This window comes from Sapajus apella, unplaced genomic scaffold, assembly GCF_009761245.1.
Source record: "Sapajus apella isolate SASKATOON/1434 unplaced genomic scaffold, GSC_monkey_1.0 scaffold105, whole genome shotgun sequence".
NCBI lineage: Eukaryota > Metazoa > Chordata > Mammalia > Primates > Cebidae > Sapajus > Sapajus apella.
Window position 1 is genome coordinate 2,960,113 of NW_022437045.1, and position 19,777 is coordinate 2,979,889.

At 43.8% G+C, this 19,777-nt stretch overlaps 1 protein-coding gene across 5 annotated transcripts in view; it reads left to right on the top strand.

Annotated features, from left to right (window-relative positions):
• The first annotated feature begins 10,275 nt into the window (after nt 1-10,275).
• Nucleotides 10,276-19,777, top strand: part of IPCEF1 (interaction protein for cytohesin exchange factors 1) — a 198,782-nt gene continuing 189,280 nt past the window's right edge. For 2 of the 5 annotated variants that reach the window (XM_032258754.1, XM_032258758.1), the window contains exons 1-2: nt 10,280-10,421; nt 11,952-12,028. The gene's annotated coding sequence lies outside the window, so the exon portion shown is untranslated. Of the gene's footprint in view, nt 10,422-11,951; nt 12,029-18,860; nt 19,541-19,777 lie in introns of those variants that run through there. The other 3 variants (XM_032258753.1, XM_032258757.1, XM_032258755.1) reach the window with 2 other exon arrangements.

Genomic DNA, 19,777 nt, shown 5'->3' on the forward strand with positions numbered 1-19,777 from the left:
ATTTTTTAATAATATTCTAGTTACTTCTCATGCCTTTTCTGTCCTGGTGGGGAAATACTCTACCCAACCCGAGTAGGTACAGACAAACACTAACATACAGCGATAGCGTCCTGCCCAGGTCACCTCTGCAAGATCTACAGGCAAATTTTCTCAGGGTGTTGCCCCTACTTCTTGAATTCCTGGGGGCCGGGTTGGCCCTTGCCGTGGGTTGCTTTGAGCACAAATTAAGCATTATTCACAACCCACCAGCATTTCTAGTGCTGTCTTTCCCATATGAATTCCTTGGTGGAATTGTTCTGCAAACCTGGGGGCTGTTACTTTAGGAATAGCTAAACTTCTATCTGAGAATTTTCAACATCCTTTTTTAGTATAGGCTTTATTTATTTATTTACGTTTTTGAGACGGAGTCTTGCTCTGTTGCCAGGCTGGAGTGCAGTGGCGCAATGTCGGCTCACTGCAACCTCCGCCTCCTGGCTTCAAGCGATTCTTCTGCCTCAGCCTCCCGAGTAGCTAGGACCACAGGCGCATGCCACCACACCTTGCTAGTTTTTGTATTTTTAGTAGAGACGGTGTTTCATCATGCCCAGGATGGTCTTGATCTCTTGACCTCGTCATTCGCCCGCCTTGGCCTCCCAAAGTGCTGGGATTACAGGCGTGAGCCACTGCACCTGGCCTATAGGCTTTATTTTTTTGAGCAAACCAGGCCTTCTCATTTGGAGTGTAATTTATCTCCTCTAGAGGCCAGGGTTCGGGAGGAGAGGCATGGCACAGGCTGCCTTTCTAGCTGCTTTGCTAGAAGGTGGAGTATTCATGGCTGCACGCCTAGCTTCTGCCTCTGCTTTCCCGTTTCCTTTGGCCTCTAGGGTTCCACTTTTCTGATGGCCTCAGCAATGTATAACAGCTATTTCTTTTGGTTTCCATACTGCATCTAAAAGTTGTGAGATTTCTTCTGGATACTTTACACTTGCTCCTTGGGCAGTTAAGATTCCTTTTTCTTTGCATATGCTCCCTTGTACATGCAGTATAGCAAAAGCATACTTGGAGTTGGTGTACATATTGGCTCTTTTACCCTTAGTTAGCAACAGTGCTCTTGTTAAGGCTATTAATTCTGCTTTCTGGGCTGATGTTCCTGTCGGCAGGCTTTGACCTCTACTATTAAATTTAAAATTACAACTACACGTCCAGCTTGCCTGACTCTTTCTGCACAAAGCTGCTACCATCTGTAAAGTCTTCAACATCTGAATCCTGGAGGGATGATCCGTGAGATCTTTCCTGCTGGAGAAAACTTTATCTACTGTTTTTATACAGTCACGAAGAGGAGCTCCTGGCTCTAGAGGGAGCAAGGTAGCAGGGTTAAGAGTGTTTACAGTTTCTAAAGTTCTGCAGGGATTTTCACATAAGAGTCCCTGGTATTGGGTCGTTCTAGGATTTGACAGCCAACGATGCCCTCTTTGATCCATTAGCGTTAGGACAGAGTCTGGCACCTGTATGGTTAACTGCTGTCCTAAGATTAATTTATTAGCTTCCTGTAGGAGCATGGCTGTGGCAAGGGCCTCAAAGCAGGGTGGCCATCCCCGAGGTGCTCAGTGCAGCTGCTTAGATAGGTAGGCTACTGGGTGGTGCCATGAATCTAGAATCTGAGTTAAGACCCCCATAGCCCTTCCCTTTTGCTTGTGAATACACAGGAAGAAGGGTTTAGTTATGTCTGGCAGTCCTAAGGCGGAGGCCCTAACTAGAGCTGTTTGGATTGTATTAAATGCTTTTTGTTGCTCAGGTCCAGATGAAGGGTTCCCTTCCCCTCCTTTGGTGGCTTCATATAGTGGTTTTGCCATCAGTGAGAAATGTGGAATCCAGATATGGCAAAACCTGGCTGCCCCTAGTAACTCTCTTACTTGTCATCAGGAGGTTGGGGTTAGAATCCTACGGAGAGCTTTCTTGCATACACTGCCCTTGGCTTATGACAAACCCCAAGTACGTGATGCTCCTGCAACAAACCTGGGCTTTCTTTCTTTTCTTTCTACCCCGCCTTCCATAGAAGGTAGAGGAGGTCTTGAGTTTCTTCGCGACAATCCTCTAAAGTGGGGGCTGCTAAAAGAAGGTCATCCGAGTACTGCAGTAGGACACAGTCTTTATTTGGTGGGGTGTAGGCATTAAGGTCAGATGCTAGGGTCTCACTGAAGATCGTGGGGTAATTCTTGAACCCATGGGGAAGCCCGGTCCCAGTAAGTTGGAAACTTCCCCATTGAAAAGCAAATAAGTGTTGACTGACTGGTGCGAGGTGAAGGCAAATGAAGGCATCTTTTAGTCTAAAACAGGGAACCATGCTGCATTTGGAGCCGATCAGTGAGAGTAGAGTGCATGGCTTTGGTACTACTAGGTGAATAGTTACTGTAGCCTGGTTTATAGCTCGTAAGTCCTGTACTGGCCTGTAATCATAGGAGGTAGATATCCCATCACCAGGTAGCAGCTTTTTCACTGGTAAGAGCGGAGTAAAGGTGACTGACATGGCACCATAATGTGTTTTCTGAGCCATTCTCAATGCTTTTCTATGCCTAGGATAGCTTCTTGGGGTACAGGGTACTGGCACAGCTAGACTGGAGTGGCTCCGGTTTTTAGTTCTACTGCCACCGGAGCATGGTTTATGGCTGGCCCAGGTGGATTATTTTCAGCCCATACTTCTGGAAATTCACTAATTAGCCCTGACAATATGACTTCCTCCACCAGCCTTCAGGACTGCTTTACGGGTCCTTCCATATCCTTAGCAAATAGCCGCCAGTCTTCAGCTTGTGCTACTGTGAGGGCTAATACCACAGCTCTTGGTTGGTTAAAATCTACCGTCAGGTTCCCCTCTGGCTTAAAGGAAATCTGTACTTGTAACTTCTGAAGTAAATCCCTTCCTAACAAAGGGACAGGGCGGCCGGGGAGATCCAGGAATTCAGCTGGACCTCCCGCGCTCCAGTAGCACATCTTTTTCACTGACAGACGAGTCTTTTTCCCGACACTCCTGTAGCCTCAATATGTTTACAATAGCAAAGACCTGGAACCAACCCAAATGCCCATTGACGATAGACTGGATAGGGAAAATGTGGCACATATACACCATGGAATATTATGCAGTCATCAAAAACGATGAGTTTGGGTCCTTTGTAGGGACATGGATGAACCTGGAAACCATCTTTCTCAGCAAACTGACAGAAGAGCAGTCAAGATCAAACACCGCATGTTCTCACTCATAGGCGGGTGTTGAACAATGAGAACACATGGACACAGGGAGGGGAGCACTACACACTGGGGTCAGTTGGGGGAAATAGGGGAGGAACGGCAGGGGGTAAGGAGCTGGGGAGAGATAGCAAGGGGAGAAATGCCAGATGTAGGTGATGGGGAGGAAGGCAGTAAATCACACTGCCACGTGTGTACCTATGCAAGAATTTTGCATGTTCTTCACATGTACCCCAAAACCTAAAATGCAATAAAATAAATAAATAGGGAAAAAAAATAATGATGGTATAAGTTTTAGACAGAGGCCCTACCAGTTTTGTCACCACCAAATGCTCAGCACCTGTGCCTACCATAAAATCTGTTTGTTGTTCCCCTACCTTTACCCTGACCATAGGCTCCTGGGGACCTAGAGAAATGGAGCCCAGTCTGTTTCAGTCCTCATAGCTGTCTCCCCAGCCAAGCCAATTAAGCCTGTATCCTGATTATTTGGGGCCTACTGGCTTGCCACTGGTGGTCTAGGTATTGCATGGGGGCAAAACCGGTGGCTGCATGGCTACTCTCTCTAGGCATTCATCTTTCCACTGTCTTTTCTTCTTGCACACTGCACATTGATCTCTCTAATCTGGGCCAAGTTTCAGACTCCGGCCTGACTACACCTCTTTCACACCCTCTTCCACATCCTCTTGTTACACCAGCTCCTCTCTCAACTAAGGCAGCTGCTATCAAGTATGCCTTTTCTTTTGCCTTGCACCTTGCCTTTCTTTCAGCCTTTCCCTCTCTATTGTAAAACACCTTTGTAGTCACCTGTATGAGTTTGGTAGCATTCTTGCCCTCAAATCTTTCCAGCTTCTGTAGCTCCTGCCTAATGTTTCCTTGTGCCTGGCTGATGAAAACCGTATTCACCATACATTGGTTGGCAGGGGCGTTGGGTCAAATGGAAACTTCCCCATTGAAAAGCAAATAGCGGTTGACTGACTGGTGTGAGGTGAAGATAAAAGAAGGCATCTTTTAAGTCTAAAATAGTGAACCACACAGCATTGGAGGGGACAGTGAGAGTAGAGTGTATGGGTTTGGTACTATTGGGTGAATAGTTACTGCAGCCCCGTTTATAGCTCGTGAGTGCTGTACTGGCCTGCAATCATGGGAGGTAGATATCTCATTGTTGGGTAGTGGCTTTTTCACTGGTAAGAGCAGAGCATTCCAAGGTGACTGACATGGCACCAGAATGCCATGTTTTCCGAGCCGTTCTAGGTGCTTTTCTATGCCTCAGAAGCCAGTATGCTTCATAGAGCGTCTCATGAAATTTACTTGGGCTTTCATCAGGTTTTTGGCAGACCTCTGAGACTTTCCCTATATATTACCTTCTTTTCACCTGGCTTTATCCCATTTAAAAGTGCAGCCCTATATGTTTGTAAGTTTCACAGCCCCTCCCCTTCACCGGGGTCCCACTTAGGAACGATCTGAGAGAACCGTTGCACTGCATATTGCAGGGCATCATTAGTGCTTGCTGGTGCGTTATTTTCTAACCATCCGAGAGCTGCTTGGTTTACTCTCCTGCGCTCTTCTGGATTAAACAATGTTAACAGCAGTTCCAAGCAATTTGGCCAATTAGGGTTATGAGTAGCAGAGGGACTCTATCAGATCCGTGAGCACTTGGGGCTTCTCCATGAAGGAGGGAGAGTGTTGTTTCCAATTCAGAAGGTCAGCAGTGGAAAAGGGCTGATGGATAAAGATTCTTTGCCCACCACGAATCTGCCCCTGCTCATCTAGTTAGGCTGGTACCCACAGGTCACCGAGAGGCATCTGTAAAGCCTGAGTCCGGCCAGATTGGAGATGACAGGCCACGTCACTCTCTTTTTCTTTCTCTCTTCTTTCCTTATGAGGGGCAGATGCTGAGCTCTTGCGCCCCTCTGAATCTGACTCTACTGAGCCCCTGCATCTAGGTCTGGCACAGCATGAGCTCCTGCTCCTTGCTCTTCCCCTAGCCTCAGGTGTGCTAGGGATGGGTATATCGGAGTGTAAGGGGATGGAACTTCTCTTTCTTCAGGGGGAGGCTATAAAATTGGTTTCTCTGGTGCCTCTTGCCCTTTCTTTTCTTCCCTTGTGGGCTTGGGTCTGTAGGTTTCTTGGCCTCCTTAGGCTCTACAGTAGGTGGCTAGGCAAGGTTGCAACCACTTAGGGCGTGTCTAGGCTACATTTAACCATGAATCAATATATGGAAACTGATCTGGATGCCCTGGCCGTCCTCAGGCTCTGGTTACAACTCTTAACATTTGGCCAATGGTTTTTTTGGTCTATCGTTCCTTTGGCTGGCCATCCAACCCGAGAAAGGCCATTTTAAGTCACACAAGGTCCTTAACTTCTGAGGGTGCAAGGGGGGTGCGGAGGGGGCATCCCAAAGACACTCCCAGCTTCCTCCCAGTTGGAAGAGGTTCTTGGCCCCGGGGGTGCAGTGAGTTTACAGTTCGAATAAATATTGGGAGCGATTTATTAGAGAGAGAGAGAGAGAGAGAGAGAGAGAGAGAGAGGAGAGAGAGAGAGAGAGAGAGAGAGAGAGAGAGAGAGAGAGAGAGAGGGAGAGGCAGCTCCCACGCTGCCATAGGAGTGGATCCAGAGAAAGAATCTCTGTAGGGAGGGAGCAGCGAGATTTTAACCCTTGAGTTATTCCGTCCCCATTCATGTTCTCATCCAATGAGAGGAGTTCTTTCAAACTTCCTCTGGAGTGATTGATCTTTGACTCTGATACCGGATTGGCTACTTTGTCCACAACGGCGCCACCTCCTCCCAGAGCTTTTGGCAGGCTTTTTGGACATAGGAGCCCACTTGGGTTTCTCTACCTAGCCCTCGCGCGTGGGAAATCCAGAGGAAGAACTTTACCTTCTGGATGGAGGCGTGGAGCCAGGAAACGCCTGCCTTTGAAACCATGCCCTTTGCATCCGGGAAGAGAAGGTTTTCTTTAACACAGTCCCTCAAGGGGGCAATTTAACTCCATAGTCTCCTGGGAAGGCTTTCTTAAAGTTCTTTAACATGCACTCTAGTGGTGTGGGGTTTGACTCTTTTCCTTCCATTCTCCCACAGAAGCGCACTCTCACAGACTTTCACTTCGGGCTGATTACCATCTCCTGTTGCGGGAGTTTTCAGATTGCTGCTTAGCTAGGAGAGTACCACGTTCCTGCCACGGTCAGCTGCACCTGCGTCCTGTCAGCCCCATGCGGTTAGCCCCTAAAAGATTAGCCCTCACTCACTTCGTAGCACGCAGTCCACCTAAGGGACCTGCCTCTGCATGCCCTGCGTTGGCATCTCCTGGAACCGTCTCTTTCACACACTTCCACACTCCTCCCCGCTTTCCCATTTTCCTCTACAAACTGTCTTGATAAGTCACCCCTGTTCTGTGTGCCGGTGGGGATGTGAGTTTCATCCAAACCAGCCAGCCGCTCTCACTTCCCCCAGCCTTTCTGGGTTGGATTAATATTCACTTCTCAGGAATTGCTCAGACCCCACTTCCACCCTGTTGGGGCGGGCTTTTATTTCTTTTCCTTTTTTTTTTTATTTTTCTTTGGGCCCTAAATGCCTTACCGTAATTCCTGAAGTACGTTGGTCCTGGAGATCATCCTGCAGCCCCTTCCAAGGTTCCAATGCACTGTCTGGGAGTGGGTGCTGGGGTGTGGGAGAGCCGGCCTCCTATCCGGGCTAAAGTTCTCCCCGTGGTGCCTAGGGTTGTGGGTCCTCCCCTCCCCCAGTCTGGGGCCTTGGTCCCACAAGCAAAGGAGACAGTAAGACTGCCATCTCCGGTTCCTGTTCAGGCACCAGAAAATGTAGCAGGAAATCCAAGATCTGCAGAGACTGATGGGGTTGCAGGTGGATTTTATTTAACGTGATCATGGGCTCAGTGGAATCGTTTCCTAATTCTGAGCAAAGCACAAAGAAAATGGGGTGCCTTTATGCGCCTACTTGGTACAGGATGACGAAGCAGGAGGCAGGTTTACAGAAGCCAAAACAAAGAGAAATCAACTCGTGGCATGTCTTGTGATGTACTTTACATTTGAAAAATATAACTTCTTGAGAAACACATTCCACAGTTTGCGTTTATTTGCTTTGTGACCTTGCAGCTGGTCAACAAGAGAAACAGGAATTTCTAGATGCCTGGGAACTTTGCTAAGAATGTGGGGAGAATAGATAAGGTTAAATGGTTTACAGAGCTGGGGAAGTATTAAATTAAACAGCACACAACACAGCAAAATTTACTTTATTATATAGCAACTACAAATTACAAGGTTTTGTTTTTACTTTTATTGCTATTATTTAATTCCCTTCTTCAGTCCCAGCTACTAGTGAGGCCGAAGCAGGAGAATCACTTGAACCCAGGAAGCAGAGGTTGCAATAAGTCAAGACTGTGCCACTAAACTCCATCCTGGGCCACATAGTGAGACTCTGTCTCAAAAGCAAAAAAAAAAAAAATGTGTTGCCTTTATCCTGTGGGATCATGTGACACCAGTGCCTGTGTGGGACATTACCACATATCTCGAAGTTAGGAAGATCAACTAAGGTCAACTGAATCACTTACTTCTCCACCTAGAACGGCCTGCTTCTCTTTGCCCCCAGTTGTCTGTAGGCCATGAAACAGCTTCTATTAGGCCAGGTCTAAGCAAATCATGCTTACAAAGGAAGATGGAAGAGGTGATCTGCTTGGTTTGCAACATGTAGGATTGGTGCAGACTACAGGCAACGTAGAAAGTTTTAGGACTGGTCATTCTTAGGAAGGGGCATACCCACTGAGTACAGGAGGAGGAAGGCCATGTGTCTGGGGATTCTGATCCTAATAGGATGACTGCTTAAGGTGACTATATAAACCCAGTCATAATGCTGTGCCTCCTTTGAGGCTTTCTCAATCTTGTAATTAGATGAGAAGTTACTCTTTTTATTGAAATTGTATCAGCTATCCTCCAGATTCTAGGCTAGTTTTATAGTTGCTTTTTTTTTTTTTTTTTAAGAGACAGGGTCTCGCTATGTTGCCCAGGCTGGAGTATAGTGGCTATTCACAGGTGTGATCCTGCTACTGATCAGCATGGGAGTTTTGACCTGATCCATTTCTGACCTGGGCCGGTTCACCCCTCCTTAGGCAACCTGGTGGTCCCCCACTCCCGGGAGGTCACCATATTGATGCTGAACTTAGTGTGGACACCCAATGGGCATAGCACACTACAGCCCAGAACTCCTGGACTCAAGTGATCCTCCAGCCTCAGCCTCCTGAATAGCTGGAACTATGGGCACGCGCTACCGCGCCTGGCTAGTTGTTGTTTTTTAAACATTTAAATTTATTTATTTTTTTAGAGACTTGCTATGTTGCCCAGGGTGGTCTCAAACTCCTGGGGTTAAGCGATCCACCTCCCCCAGCCTCCAAAGTGCCGGGATTACAGACATGAGCCACCCTGCCCAGCCCTTGTCATTGTATAGTTTAGTTTAGGTTTTTGCTTATATACTGTGTGTCTGTTTCATGGAGATGGAAGGATAAGAGTCATTAGTTTTCCAAGTCTGAGCAGCGTGATCTCAGTATTGACTAGAGTGGGCTACAGTATTATATTAATACTTCAGATACTCTTTGAATACTATCACTGTATTTATGACTTTCTCTTTAGATGACTCTTCCCTTTTGTTAACATTTGGTTTCACAGAGGCAACTTGAGTTTGGATAAAAGTTTTACATGCTGTGGTAGGCAGATTTCTAAGATAGATCCTTTTGATTATCCGCCTCCCAGAATTTACATCTTGTGTAATTCCCCTCCTCTTGGGTGGAGATTAGACCAAGTAACTTGCTTTTAACGAATCAGTCGTGGCAAAAGCGACAGACTGTCACTTCTGTGATTAGGTGACAAAAGTGACTTCCATCTCGCTCTCACTCAACTCTCTGTCATTCTCTTTCACTTCTTTTGCTAATGAAGCCAGCCACCATGATATGAAGCTGCCCTAAGGAGAAGTCCACATGGCAAGGGACTGAGGGTGGCCTCCAGGCCATAGGTAGCATTGAACTGACACCCCCAGTCCAATCGCCCACAAGAAACTGAATCCTACCCACAACTAAATGAGTGATCTTAGAAGAGCTTTTTTCCCTCATTGAGCCTTGAGATGGCTGCAGTTCCAGCCCACACCTGATTGCAGCCTTGTAGGGAATTTTTAGCTGGACCACCAGCTAACCTGGGCCTAGATTCCTCACCCACAGATACCGTGGGATAATAGATGTTTGTTGTGTTAAGCCACTACGTTTTGGTGTGATTTGTTAAGCAGTGAAAGGTAACCGATGCACATGCTAATATTTTAGCTACAACGTTTGGAAACTTGCGTTGGTCATGAGCCCATTTCTAATGATTTAGTTTCTTTGCTTTGAGAGCAGAATATAAATATAGTGAGACTGTATTCATTTCCCAAGAAGGTATAGAAAAACAAGAAGCTGGTGTTGACAGGGGAAACTGGGAGGACAGGAGTGTGTTTGTAATGAGATTGTAATGAGATGGAATATCTCTAACTTTCAACCTGTCATTTTTCTTTTCCAGTGTGGGAAAGAAAAGTTTTGAAGTCAGAGACTCTTCTATGTGTACTGCAAAAGATGGCAGGCTTAGACTTATTTTTATCTTAAAATAATTTTTACAAATGTATCTGTACCTTCTGTTTATTAGAGCATTAGGAGCAATTTGGAAAGGACGAAAGAGGGAAATTTGAAGGAAGATTGAACCTAAAGAGGTTCAAGCGGCATGTCACCCAAACATGCTAAGAATGACTCTGCAAATCATCTCACCCTCCACTGTAAATGAACATCCTTGCCTCCAAAACAAGAAAGCAGAGCCTTGTACCATTTCGCACATGTGCTCTGCAAATGAATGCACCAGGTAGTGCTTAGCAATCAATGAAGTCAGGCAGATGGGGTGTGCTTGCCTTGCAAGTACTGTGTCCTGGATGTGGGCATCAAGGAAGGGCTTGATAACAATGAGAAGGAAGAACAATAGGATTGAGGAAGTGGAGATGACACTTCCTCTTCTTTCGAAAGAGCTTTACTCTCTGATCAGCTTCAAATGTTAGTTCTGCGTTGACGGCACCTCCAGAGCTGAGGCTGCTTTGAGTAGAATCCTCAAGTTTAGCCTCAGAGTACTATGAGTCTTCGGATTCCAGGAATAAAGAGACCACTCTTGGATTTACTCTCTGTGTTGCATGTAAGTAACATCACTCTTTGGCTGATGTGTGAGAGGTAATTGCTTGACATATCAAGATGGCAAAGCAATGGATACTCCAGCGCTTTCCTTAGAGTAGTGAGGTAGGAAGTATGGCTTTGGGGATATGATGTTTGCTTGACTCTCTGTAATCTGGGAAACCAGGTGCTAAAGATTCTCTAATTCTGTGAAAGCTTTGGAGGAGGAGAGAGGTGTGTACTCCCTCTGCTTTTCTTTTTCTTAAATGGGTGTTGTCTTGATAGGTGTTTGGACCGCAGACCACAGGTTTGATTTAGAAAAGCACAATTCAACGTGTGTTTGGGTCCCGAGGAGTTCATCTGGAGAAGCGCTCTGTGGCCGCCCTCTTTCGAGAAAGCATGTTCTTTGTGGGGGAGTTTCCTTTGCATGGAGGCAGCTGGAGGGGATTTTACACTTTGATGAAGGTCTCAGGCTCAACAAAATATCTCTGGTATGAAAATGAAAGCTAGGTGTTGTTGGTTCAGAGGCTTTTAGTAAGGGAGTCTGGGGCACTTGATTTTTCTTTGCTGGGGTATATGTGAAAGAATTTAATGATAGGAGTCAGAATTATAACCCACTGAAGTATCTGACTACAGCAGTGACTTTATTAGTCTTGAGCGGCCTATGTGTTCCTAGTGCTGTCCTTGACATTGTATAGTAGGAGTACATAAAGTCTAATTTCTATCCAGTTATTTATTTTATGTAGAAAATAGAAACAGAGGGCTGAGCATGATGGCTTATGCCTGTAATCCAAGTACTTTGGGTGATCAAGGTGAGAGGATCACTTGAGGTCAGGAGTTTGAGACCAGCCTGGGGGCAACATAATAAGACCTCATCTCCATGGGGAGAAAAAAAGAAAAAGAAAATAGAAATAGAAGGCTGGGCATGGTGGCTCAGCCTGTAATCCGAGCACTCTGGGAGGCTGAGGCGGGTAGATCACCTGAGGTCAGGAGTTTGAGACCAGCCTGGCCAACGTGGTGAAACCCTGTCTCTACTAAAATTACAAAAATTAGCTGGACGTGACAGCATGTTCCTGTATCCCAGCTACTTAGGAGGCTGAGGCAGGAGAATTGCTTGAACCCGGGAAGCAGAGGTTGTAGTGAGTCGAGATCGCGTCGCTGCACTCCAGCCTGAGTGACAGAGCAAGACTCTGTCTCAAAAAAACAAACAAAAAAGAAAATAGAAACAGAAAGAACACACATTTTTTTCTGCTCACATCATGCAAGCAAGGAGGAAAAGGTAAGTTTGTAAGCTTGTGTATGTGTTGATGAACTCATTCTTTAATTTACCTTTTAATTTCCTTCCATTCCTCTCTTTATAAATCAAGTGTCTTTTCTGGAGTGGGTCCATGCATGAACTATTTCAGGCAAACTGTGTTAAGCAAATATACATCATCAGAGTATGGAAATAGGAAGTTCTTTCCTGCGGTAGTTTGCTGTGGCAATAAGAGATAAGAAATTACTTCATGACTATTGCCTGAGACTTTCCTTTTGACTCGTGTATCCTTTTGAACAGCTCACTTCTGCTTTCCATCGAGCTTGGAGGCTCTGCAGTGGGAGCTCATCATTGAAGTCCAGGTTGACAATTTGCAAGTAGGTCTAATGTGGCAAATGGTGTGTGTGTGTGTGTGTGTGTGTGTGTGTGTGTGTGTGTGTGAAGAAAAATCCTAAAAATCAAGCTTTTTAGTCCTCAAGAGAATCCTGCAAATGGAGAGGTTACTTGTGCTCCCAAGTGCTCAGAACAGTGCCTGCTCTCGGGAATATTTGTTGAATGAATGAGTAACTGGGATAATTCATAAAATGAATGTGGTAGGAAAGCCATTGCTTTATCTCTGTTGCTCAGGCACTTTAAAAAGTAAAGATAAGGTCCGGGCGTGGTGGCTCACATCTGTAATCCCAGCACTTTGGAAGTTCAAGATGGGCAGATCACAAAATCAGGGGTTCGAGACCAGCCTGACCAACATGGTGAAACCCCTTCTCTACGAAAAGTACAAAAATTATCCGGGTGTGGTGGCACATGCCTGTAATCCCTGCTACTCTGGAGGCTGAGGCAGGAGAATCGCTTGAACCTGCGATGTGGAGGTTGCAGTGAGCTGAGAATGCACCATTGCACTCCAGCCTTGGTGACAGAGTGAGACTCTGTCTCAAAAAAAAAAAAAAAAAGTGAAGGTTAGAAAAGGTCAGAGTGAAGCAAGAAAGGAGAATATGAAGGTGTGGAATAAAGAAAGGGTGTGTAGAACAGAGATCAGAAAGAATTTCTAGATCAGGAAAGTGAAAGAGGTGGCAATACATGGTGGTAAAGGTGGAGGTGGAGGTGGAGGGGGTGGTGTTGGAAGTGGCCGTGGTGATGGTGGAAATGACGGTGGAGATGGTGGAGGTGGTTGTGGAGGCGGTGGTGGAGGTAGTAATGGAGTTGGTAGAAATGGTGGATGGAGTGGCAGAAGTGATGGTGAACGTGATGATAGAGATGGTGGAGGTGGTGGTGGAGGAGATGGTGGAGGTGGTGGTGGAGATGGCAGAAGTGATGGCAGACATGGTGGAGGTGGTTGAGGAGGTGATGGTACAGATGGTGGAGATGGTGGTTGGAGGTGAGGGTGGTGGAGGTGATGGTGGAGGTAATCATGGGAAGGTCAATATAATTTGGCCAAGAGAAAACACAGTTTGGGGGTCAGACATATCTGTTCAAACTCTGTCTCTCAACCTATAAAGTGGTGACTATAACATACTGACTTTTTGGGTGGTTCTGTGAGGGTCAAAAATATGATTGCAGACTGAGGCGGCAGCTGGCCAGGTGAGGAAGGTGGGGCAGGGGTAAAAAAAAATGATTGCATTAAATGGCACTTATCAATATCAGTTTTCAAGTTGCCACAGCCACACTGAAACATTTAATCACTTTTATCTTTTCTTCTTTATGCTTTGTGGTATTTTCTAAATTTTGTAAAATGAAAGTGAGTTTTTAAAAGGATCATTAATTTAAAATAAAATTACAAGCCTAGTTATCAGAATAGTTAAACTCATGGTGGTATATAAGGAAATTTCATCAATAAAATAATATTTATAGAAATATTCTCATGATGTAATGCTAAGTCAAAAAAGCAGGAAGATAACTTTTTCAACTATGTAAAAATACTGCAGAGAAGCAAGATTTGGGTGAAATGTGGTAAAATGTTATTATATGAATAGGTTTATGGCTCAGGGTTTTTCTTTGTACTTTTACTCTATATTTTTTCCTCAGATTTTTCATTAGTGAAACATACCTGAACTATTTTAATGATTGAAAGGAAAACAAATGTTGAAAGAAAATAAATAGGCTGGGTGTGGTGGCTCACACCTGTAATCCCAGCACTTTGGGAGGCTAAGGCAGGCAGATCACCTGAGGTTAGGAGTTCAAAACCAGCCCAGCCAACATGGCAAAACCCTGTCTTTATCAAAAATACAAAAATTAGCTGGGTGTGGTGGCAGGCGCCTGTAATCCCAGCTACTCCAGAGGCTGGGGCATGAGAATCGCTTGAATCTGGGAGGCAGAAGTTGCAGTGGGCTGACATCATGCCACTGCGCTCCAGCCTGGGCAATGTTGAGTGAGACTCCATCTCAAAAAAAAAAGAAAGAAAGAAAAAGAAAAATGAACAAAAATTTAACCCTCCTTAAATCTTCCACCAACAGGACAATAAAAGCACTGTTTTAGTCATAGTGTGCTAAAGTTTGTGGTTCATTGCAGCCTAAGAAATGATACTTAAAATTTATGTTATTGGCTGGGCGTGGTGACTCACGCCTGTAATCCTTACTTTGGGAGGCTGAGGCGGGTGGATCACCTAAGGTCAGGAGATTGAGACCAGCCTGACCAACATGGTGAAACTCTGCCTCTATTAAAAATACAAAAATTAGTCATGTGTGGTGGCACATGCCCATAATCCCAGTACTCAGGAAGCTGAGGCAGGAGAATCACTTTAACCCAGGAGTCGGTGGTTGCAGTGAGTTGAGATCGAGCCACTGCACTCCAGCCTAGGTGACAGAGCAAGATTCCATCTCAAAAAAAAAAAAAAAAAAAGAAAAGAAAAGAAAAAGAAAGTTTATGTTATTTAGTCTTTGTAGGGGAATCCCCTTTAAGAGTAAGACTGGGGCAGAATCATAGAATCATGTGTCAACTCTGAAGTAAGAAAAAGGAAATATGGTCCCACTGGGTCTCGCTGGTCTGATTAATTCCTAGAATGACATGAAAATTGGTTATTTTCTCTGGATGATTTAAAACTGCATCTAAACCTGAGTTTGATGACTTCCTAGCAAATTCAATAGTCCATTCATCAGTTATTCCTTCTAAGCTAAATTTAGATCTCCCAGTATGAGAGTAATTCATTTTTTAGGGAATGTTCCCGTATCTCTATCATCTTGGTATGTATGGGGAGAGGTCATGAAAACATTTTTGTAGAGTCACAGATTATTTTGTAGAGTCAATAATTATTATTCCTGTTGTTAGAATCTCGGCCCTGCCCCCTCACAGTGCCAGCAGGTCACGTGGAGTCCCTTATCAGAGACTTAACCAAAATAAAATATTTTGGCTTGTAGGTATTGAAAAGGATCTTCTGTCTTTGTCTTAGAATCAATCTTTGTCTTAGAAAGGAGAGATAGTGGCCGGGCGCGGTGGCTCAAGCCTGTAATCCCAGCACTTTGGGAGGCCGAGGCGGGTGGATCACGAGGTCAAGAGATCGAGACCATCCTGGTCAACATGGTGAAACCCCGTCTCTACTAAAAATACAAAAAATTAGCTGGGCATGGTGATGCGTGCCTGTAATCCCAGCTACTCAGGATGCTGAGGCAGGAGAATTGCCTGAACCCAGGAGGCGGAGGTTGCAGTGAGCCGAGATCACTCCATTACACTCCAGCCTGGGCAACATGAGTGAAACTCCGTCTCAAAAAAAAAAAAAAAAAAAAAAAAAAAAGAAAGGAGAGATAGTTGGCAGCCAAAGAGGCAGAGGGCTGAACAAACGTGAGCAAAGGCAGGCCTCCCAGACTGACACAGAGATTGAAATAGAAGTGGCTGAACAGTGAAAAGCGAGCCAGCTTACACTCACCCCAAAATTACTAGGACGTGGATGAGTCTTTCAAAGGAAGTCTGAATAAAAAATGACTAGATTATCAAGGAAAACTAGTTCAAATTAGAAATGAAAGAATTAATCAAACAAACAAACAAAAACCCAGCATACAATAGGCATTGAAATAGAAATAGCAGCATGATAGGATTCCCAACAGAATCTATAGCATCTTCTGAATATTTCATATGTGGAGTGCTGAATAAAAACCAGTGATATTACTGAGCACTTGCTAGGTTCCAGCACTGTGATCTGCACTTTTATTTGTACCTTTTACTTTACATTTACTTTTAGTTACATTTACATTTATGATTTCTTTTTTTTTTTTCTTCAACTTTTATTTTAATTTCCAGGGTACATGTGCAGAATTTGCAGGTTTGTTATATAGGTAAATGTGTACCATGGGGTTTGCTGCATAGATCAACCTATCATCTAAGAATTCAGCCCAGCATCCATTAGCTATTCTTCTTGGTGCTCTCTTTCTCTCCCTCCAACCCCCACAGGCCTCAGTGTGTGATGTTCCCCTCCCGGTGTCCATGTGTTTTCATTGTTCAGCTCCCACTTGTAAGTGAGAGCGTGCGATATTTGGTTTTCCTGTTCCTGCATTAGTTTGCTGAGGATAATGGCTTCCAGCTCTATCCATGTCCCTGCAAAGGACATCATCTCATTCCTTTTTATATGATTTCAGCCACTTCTTAAAATAGCTCTGAGAAATAGTACTATTGTTATCTGTATGAAACTGAAGCTTAGACAGGTCAAGTACCCTGCCTCAAACCACCACAATCAACAGGGGAGAGGGATTCAAATCCAGATCTTTGTGTCTCTGAGCCTGTGATCTAACTGCCATTCTATACATTACATTGTTTTCAAATATGTTAAAGTTTTTGTTATAGAAATAGTGATTTGAGACCAAGAACTAGGAGATGAAGGGTGAGTCTGAGCAGAGCACATTTGCTCTACTTTGAAATTGCCCAAGTGAAATTCTTTTCTACTTCCTTAGTGAGGAGCAGTGGAAAGGAATTGTTCTCTTTTCCAGGGAACTGCCTGTGCCTTGACATGATTGCACATCGATGGTTGTCTTCTTAGACAGTCAGGTGATAGCATGTAGGAAATGCTTCCAGCCATCAGGGAACAAAAGAGGCCTGGGGGGACCTCAGAACCATCCCTGGGTAGTTCGCAACCACAGTCGAGATATGTTACTGTTCTGTCACCACAAGGATCCCTCAACCTACTCTTTCACAACAATACCCAATCTAATTAAAAAATATCCAATTTCCATTTTGAGTATAATTGGACTCATATTGATGGGGCTTTCTATTATGCTCAGCTTTTTAGTGGGAATGCCGCAGATAGAAAGATTAGGAGACTTGAGTGTCCTGCCTGTGGTATATCATAGTTTTGTGCTACAAGCAAGCATTTAAATTCTCCACACTTGAATTTTCTCACCTATAAAAGTTGAGATAAAAATACCGAACCAGACCAGATGTGGTGGCTGATGCCTGTAATCCTAGCACTTTGGGAAGCCACGGTGGGAGGATCGCTTGAGGCCAGGAGTCAAAGACCAGGCTGGGCAATATAGTAAGATCCCATCTCTACAAAAATAAAAAATGTGACCAGGTGTGGTGATGTGTGTCTGTAGTCCCAGCTACTCAGGAGACTGAGGCAGAAGGGTCTCTTGAGCCTAGGAATTTGAAGTTGCAGTGAGCTATAATTGTGCCACTGCTGTAGAGCCTGGGCAACAGAGTGAAAAAAAACAAAAAACTAACCAATTGCTTTGATGTATGGGCCAAAGGAAAGTAAGTGTATATACTTAGAAGAAAACAGAAGTGTTATAAACCAACGGAGCCCTTCTAGGAAGCTAATACAGAAGGTAAGGAATGAAAGTAATTTTAAGTGCTAGTAATAAACTCATCTATATTGCTGGCAATCACTTCTAAGGACCAAATTGAACATGACTCATTTCTATGAAGTTAACTTGTGGCATTGGGCCTCAAACAGTAGAGTCACTTTATCATTGAATGGGAGTGAATAAAAACACTACACAATGAGACAATTGCAAAATGAAAATCAGCCTATTGTGAAATCTATAAATGGGCTTCCTTTCATAAATGGAGTCTAGATAGTGATTCCAAATTATTATGACAATTTGTTTACTTTCTAGATATGGAACATTAGTGTCTATTTGGGTGGGGGGATAATCACTTACCTCAGTTTATATTGAAAGAAAAGTTCAAATATTCTGAATAGGAAAATGATGCAATGTGATGGAACTTTGATCCAAATGGAATCGAAGGCTGCAATCTAGGTGTACAGCAGGTGAAAACTACTCAATAAATGGATGTTAGATCATTTTAATGGTTCATCTATAATCGTTGATCACTTTGATCCATAAATTTAGTCTGGTACCAGCATAAGTACTTTAATGGCAGCATAAATAGCCAGGATTTCAAGCATATTCTTGAGTTTCATTGTAATGTAAGAATCTCTTAAATCCCCTTTTGAGCAGGATTTGAATTACTCTAATTCTTATGACATGATTATCCCTAGCAGGACAACATTCTTTTAAGAGGTAAACATCATTATAGAAAGCTAATTCATTTAATCTGGGCAAAACTAAAAATATCTTTTTCCTCCTTCTCTTAATTGGTCCATATTTAATTTTCTTTAGACTTGTTAATTTTATATCATCTTTTTCTAAATATGCAATAGAAATCTGTGACTGGATAGACTTTTTTCAAATTTGGACAGGGTAGTTCTTTTTTTCCTGACTATTGTGAAGGAAACTGCATTCTTGGTAGTTTTATGCACTGATCTCTAATGCCAGAGAGGAATAGAACATTGAACTACTTATAGGCAAATGTACATATACTAATAGAGACTGAACCTTAGTCTAAAACATGAAAATAGTTCAGGCACAGTGGCTCGTGCCTGTAATCCCAGCACTTTAAGAGGCTGAGGTATGCGGATCACTTGAAGTCAGGAATTTGACCCATCACTTTTGGAGGCTGAGGTGGGAAGATCACTTGACCTCAGGAGTTTGAGATCGGCCCAAGCAACATATAGCAAGACCTCATCTGTACTTAAAAAAATATATATATATTAGCTGAGTATGGTAGAGAGTGCCTGTAGTCTTCGGCTACTCAGGAGGTGGAGGCAGGAGGATCACTTGAGTCTAAGAGACTGAGGTTGCAGAAATGGATGATCACACCACAGTATTCCTGCCAGGGTGACAGAGAGTGATCCTGTCTCAAAAAAAGAAAGAAAGAAAGAAAGAAGGAAGGAAGGAAGGAAGGAAGGAAGGAAGGAAGGAAGGAAGGAAGGGGAAAAAATAGATAAAGTAGAAAAATACAAACCTCTGAGAAAGAAAAAAAGATGAAACCAACTCAAAACACTTCCCAGGAGCCTTAATTTAATATTCTTCACTCCTATAGAATATAATTCTGTGTGAAGTGTCACAGCTTATCCAAAGATGAGCTGCACTTATACAAAGTTGTGTTTTAAGGAGAAAACCTTTAATTATTTGAAAAACTAATAATTTTCAAACGGCTACAAACATGAAAACCATACTTTTAGGCTACTTGTTTGTGACTATTCTGTTTGGATTGCTCAGACTACAGCACACTATTGGGTAAATCTGTAATAGTTTTAGGACTGATGAGAATATATATAATCTCATCAATTTCTTGAACATACTTGAAGATTCTGCTATTCTAGCAAAATTAAATGGTTACAGCAGGAACATTGTATTTATTTACTGGGAGTACAAGTCATTTGTAACAACTTTGTTCTCTCCACCAATTAAAAGCCTGAAGCAAATGATATTAAAGGCCTTATTTTCTGGTTTCTTGTTAAGCCACAAATCCCAACTCTTTTCCATCCTGACAAACAATAGTCAAAGAGTTGTTCCTACTAGTGATTGTGAATGCTAACCATATAATATGATCAGGACCCACTTATGAATATTCAACATTCACCAAGTACTTATTGAGTACCTAATGTTTTCCACGTAATGTGCCAGGTATTTCTTTTTTTTTTTTTTTTGAGTCGGAGTTTCGCTCTTGTTACCCAGGCTGGAGTGCAATGGCGCGATCTCGGCTCACCGCAACCTCCGCCTCCTGGGTTCAGGCAATTCTCCTGCCTCAGCCTCCTGAGTAGCTGGGATTACAGGCACGCACCACCATGCCCAGCTAATTTTTTGTACTTTAGTAGAGACAGGGTTTCACCATGTTGACCAGGATGGTCTCGATCTCTTGAC